Source organism: Talpa occidentalis, unplaced genomic scaffold (genome assembly GCF_014898055.3).
Source record: "Talpa occidentalis isolate TD23 unplaced genomic scaffold, MPIMG_talOcc4v2.1 talOcc4.2, whole genome shotgun sequence".
Lineage (NCBI taxonomy): Eukaryota > Metazoa > Chordata > Mammalia > Eulipotyphla > Talpidae > Talpa > Talpa occidentalis.
The window spans coordinates 28,403,691-28,409,690 of NW_023602073.1; positions in this window are offsets into that span (position 1 = coordinate 28,403,691).

Here is a 6,000-nt window from a genome sequence, read left to right on the forward strand (position 1 = left end):
TAAAAAGACACTTCTTCCAAGGGGAAATGCAAATGGCCAACAGGTATATGAAAAAATGTTCAACATCACTTATAATCAGGAATATGCAAGTTAAAACCACAATAAGATACTACCTCACACCAGTGAGAATGGCACATATTTAAAAAAAAAAAAAAACTGCCAGCAACAAATGCTGGTGAGGATGTGGAGGAAAAGGAATTCACCTACACTGCTTGTGGTCCAACCACTATGGAAAGCTGCATGGGGTTTCCTCAAATCACTAAAAATGGAGCTACCATATGACTCAGCAAATTCCCCTCCTAGGACTCTACCCAAAGGACACAAAAACACTAAATCAAAAGGAAACCTGTACTCTGATGTTTATCACAGCACTATTTATAACAGATAAGATATGGAAACAAGATAAATGCCCAAAAATAGATGACTGGATCAAGAAGATGTGGTATATATACACAATGGAATACTATTCAGCAATTAAAAAGATAAACCCATGCCATTCGCAGCAACATGGATGGAGCTGGAAAGAATTATGATCAGTGAAAAAAGCCAGAAAGAAAAAGAAAGATATCAGATGGTTTCACTTATAGGAGGAATACAGAAAACCAAATAAGGGATCATCGAAGTAAAAAAAGAAGACAAAACTAGCACACAACTATAAATTGGAGACAGTCAGCAGGGGAAGGGATGGAGAGAATTTCAAACAGTGGCAGAAAGAGCACAAGAGACTATGGTGATGCCGCACAGGTGACTGCATGGTGGGAATTTTGTGCAGACAACAGCTGACAGGAGAAATCAAACATTGTACAAAAATGAACAATGCTGCAAAACATATAAATATTTTTGAAATATAAATAAATAATTATTGCTTTATATTTTATAATTATTGCTTTATAAATTTGAGGCCTGGAAATGTGATACCACCATATCTCTTTCTTCTTTGTCAAGATTACTTTTGTTATTCCATACGAATTTCTGTAGTGTTTGTGCTAATTCTTTTTAAAATGCCAGTGATCTTAATGTAGTCCCCGTGTTTATCTTCACCTGTTTTCCTTGCATCTACAGATGAATCCCCAAAAATGTTTCTGACGTGTATGTGACGTATTTTGCCTCTATATTTCTTTGTATTTTATGGTCTCAGGATTACATTCAACTATTTTAATCATTTTGAGTTGTTTTATGTGTATGGTATGAGAGTGTAGTCTAGTTTCATTCTTTTGCAATGCCAGTCCATTTTTCCCAGTACCAATTATTGAAAAACGTTTCTTATTTCAACGTAAATCCCTTGCTCCTTTGTCATAGATTAGTTGACCATATATATGTGGCTTTATTTCTGGGTTTTCAATTCAGTTCTATTGAATTGTGCGTCTGTTTTTGTTCGAATACCGAGCTGTTTTTATAACTATGGCTTTGTAGTATAATTTGAGTTTTGGGAGTGTGACACCTCCATTCTTCCCCCTTTTAGTCAGAAGAACTTCAGCTATTCAAGGTTTTTGTGATTTCAGAAGAACTAAAAGGTTCTATACAGGAAAAGAGATAGTAACCGGGCCTCCCCGGTGGCACAGCGGTTGAGCGCTGGGTTGTGAAGCTGCCAGCAGCCTCTGCAGCGCCGGTTCAATCCCCGGCTGCTCCCCGGCCACCGGAGGAGAGTCCCACATGGCGCGCAGACCTCTCCTGCTGCCCGCTGCTCCCCTCAGCAGTGTACTTCGACCTTTCTGCCTGCTCTGCTACCCGCTCTGGCTCTGGTGAATTCTCTCACCCTCCCGTGCTTCCGACTGTACCCAGTGCTTGTATGAATAAATAAATAAATAAATAAATAAATAAATAAATAAATAAATAAATAAATAAGTAAACCTTAAAGAGAGAGAGATAATAAACAAAACAGAGGCATCCTACAGAATGGGAGAAAATATTTGCACACCATAAAACCAATAAGAGGCAAATATCAAAGGTCTACAGAGAGCTTTAGCAACTCAACAAAAACAAAGCAAAAAAACAGAAACAAAAAATGGGCAGAAGAGCTGTAAAGACACTTCTCCAAAGAAGAAATGCAAATGGCCAACAGGCATATGAAAAAATGTTCAGCATTACTTATTATGAGGGAAATGCAAATCAAAACCACAATGAATTACCACGTTACACCAGTAAGAATGGGCCATACTTAAAAATTGGAAACAACACATGCTAACAAAGATGTGGAGAAAAAGGAAACCTTTACACTGCTGGTGAGAATACAAACTGGTCCAGCCACTATGGAAAGCTGTGTGGAGGACCCTCAAAACATTAAAAATGGATCTACCATATAATCCAGAGATTCCACTAGAGGAATCTACCCAAAGGACACAAAAACACTAATTCAAAAGGAAACCTCCACCTTATGTTTATTGCAGCACTGTTTACAATAGTCAAGATAATGGAAACAAGCTAAATGCCCTAAAAATGATGACTGACTCAAGAAGATGTGGTATATATACATGATAGAATACTACTCAGCAATCAAAAAAGATAAACTCATGCCATTTGCAGCAATGTGGACAGAGTTGGGAAGGATTATGCTAAGCAAAATAACACAGAAGGAAAAAGAGAAATATCAAATGGTTTCACTTATAGGTAGAACATAGCAAAACTGAACAAAGGGTCAAGGAAAAGACAAAACTTGCAAGCTGAGCATAGATATTAGGTAAACAGCAGGGAGGGAGAAGAAGAGAAGTCAAAACGGGGAGGGGAGAGAGCACAAGGCCCTATGGTGACAGATCACAGGTGTATGGTGGTGGGAGAGCTAGAGGGACTAACCTGAAAGAAGAACAATGATGTAAGAAGGTAATTAACTTTTTAGAAATATGTCAATAAAAATGTTTTTTTAACTTTTTCATGAATTTTCAAATCAGTTGTTAATTATAGCCATTATTAAAAACAAGTTAAACTTATAAGTATTATAACCAAACTTAAATAAAGTAGATTAAAAACAGTGGATTTTTTAACGCTGTTTTATGTTTGTTCATCTCTGCTCTTGTTTATGTCTACTGTGTCTGCAGGATAAATATAAACATATAGTGCATTCATAGACCTATATATAATGTATGCATAGTAGTATTTCCTATTCGCTTCTTTCCAATTCTGCATTTTCAGAGATGTCACATTGACAGTTTACAATTGGCTGGGGCGGGGATATGTACACTACAGAAATCAGCAAATGCTATAAATCAAGGCTTTTTTGTCTTAAGTTCCAGCATACCACTGTCCACATCCCTTTGGACCATATTATGACATGAGAGTTAGAACACAGTCCCAGGCCAAAGCTGTAACATACACCATGTAAAGGTAAATTGCTTCTGGTTTGCTTCTTGTATTTCAAAAGAACACATTTCACCAGCAGCCAATAAGCACATAGCATGGACATGAAGCCATGTTAATCAGGCACAAAAGCTACAACCCGGTTACCCCGTGGTTGAATTTGTGCTCGTCCTTTGTCATCCTCCATGGTTCACCTGGCTTTTGCAGTGACTAGACTGCTGAATTAAATAAGGACCCAACAGTAACAACCACATCTGCAGGCCCATGGATTCATCAGGATCTGGACGAGGGCCAGGATACCATTTAATAACTGACCCCACAGGCCCCCACTCTAAGCAGGGAAAGGCATGATAATGATTCAGCTACATCATGAGTATTGACTTAGTGTCCCACGTCATCTTCCCACCCTAGGTACTATAGTACCACATTAATACAGTGTGGTCCAACTCAAAAAGAACTAAATGCAAAAAAAAGGAAGCTTAGAACTTTTAAAAAATGGAACCTGAACGGATGAATCAAAGTTTGAGAGAAATAGCTGGACGCCTGGGGGATTGCTGGCAATGCTGGAAGGAGAGATCACCCCTTCTTCCCACTGACAAAGAAAGGCTGTGGGTAAACTTTTTGCCTTCCAGGGTGATGCTATTTCTGGCATTATTCCTCTAGATAGTCCCCTGCTCCCTCCACAAAAATTAAAGACTGATTAATTGTCTGTAGACTGTGGAACCCCAGGGCCTAAAGAGAGTTAATGAGAACTTCCTCTCCATGGAATGGGAGTCCTGGGAACCCTCCCCACCCCCGCCATGCCATGTCAGCCTTTCCACCTCCAGTGTCACCTGAGCAGAGGTTAACCTCTCACCAGACCAGGAGCAAAGCCTGTCAACAAAGTCAAAGCGCTCCATCACCAAGAGGTACCTGACCCCCTTGGCCTCACCTTCCCTGATGGACTGATATTTGCACAGTCTCTGCACCAGCCTGTGTGGGCTCAAACATCAGCTGCAGGCCTTCTTAACTAGATAGTAAGCTTGAAGATTTTTAAACTTTCCTTGCCTCAATTTCTTCGTAGTCAAAGAAAGGTCATAGTACATTGTGTTGTGAAGAGCTGAAAGTATGCTGGGAAATTTTATTTTTTTTAATATTTTATTTTATATAATTCTTACATCATTTTTCATTTTTGCACAATGTATGCATTTTCATTTTGGTTATATTCTGCATACAATTGCACCCTCCACTTATTTTGACCCTAATCCTTCCTCTCTGTGCCCCTCCCCCCGGAAGTGTGTCTCTGGTTTATAGTTGCTTGTTGATTATGATTTTTACTTTCTATTAATTAGTCTTTTTCCTAGTCCCTTATTTAGGTTTTCTAAATTCCTGCTATGAGTGAGACCATCCGGTATTTTTCTTTTTCTTTCTGGCTTATTTCGCTGAGCATGATCCCTTCTAGCTCCTCACATGTTGCTGCAAACTGCATGTGTTTATCTTTTTTGAATGCTGAGCAATATTCCATGGTGTATATGTACCACATCTTCTTGATCCAGTCATCTATTTTTGGGCATGTGGGTTGTTTCAATAGCTTACCTATTGTAAATAATGCTGCTATAAACATAGGGATTCAGGTGCCCTTTGGAATTGATGTTTCTGTGTCACTTGGGTAAATACCTAGGAGTAGAATTGCTGGATCATATGGAAGCTCTATCTTTAGTAGGTCAAGAAATCTCCACACAGCTCTCCATAGTGGGTTGGGCCAGTTTGCACTCCCACCAGCAGTTTAGGAGAGTTCCTTTTGCTCCATATCGTCGCCAACATTTGTTGTTGCTAGTTGTTTAAGTATGTGCCATTCTCACTGGTATGAGATGGTATCTCATGGTAGTTTTGATTTGCATTTCCCTGATTACAAGTGATGTTGAACATTTTTTTCATATGCCTGTTGGCCATTTGCATTTCCTCTTTGGAGAAGTTTCTTTTTAGCTCTTCTGCCCATTTTTTGACTGGATTATTTTCTTTGTTTTTGTTGAGTATCATCAGCTCTTTGTAGATTTTTGTGATCAGTCCTTTATCATTAATGTTGGGTGCAAAAATGTTCTCCCAGTTGGTGGGGTTTCTCTTTATTTTGGTTATTGTCTCTTTTGCTGTGCAGAAGCTCTTTAATTTGATGTAGTCCTAGCTGTTTATCTTTGCCTTCACTATCTCTGCTTTGGGTGATGTGCCTGTAAAGATGTCTTTGAGGTGAATGTCATGTAGTGTTTCGCCTATATTTCCTTTTATGTATTTTATGGTTTCAGGTCTTATGTTTAATTCTTTAATCCATTTTGAGTTGATTTTTGTGCATGGTGTGAGGTAGTAGTCAAGCTTCATTCTTTGGCATGTAGCGACCCAGTTTTTATGCTGGGAAATTTTAAATGAGCAGTTGTGGGGCATCAGAGCCCTATTGGAATGTTCACCATTTCCATAATATAAATATTCCTGCCATGGCTGATACAGTGGTTTAATATTTATCTGAAAAAAAAATCCTGAAAATGAGATAACCAAGAGCTCGTATGAGCCCACTCCAGCACATCACACGTCCTTGCTCTTAAAAAGGTGCCTCATCTGAAGCATTAGCAACCCTAGTATGATCAAGACCTAACTGACAACTCAAGGATGCTCATTCTTCTTTATTTTGTTAAGTTTTCCTCTTGATATCTAAGTGGAGGATAGGCACCCATTAAGAGT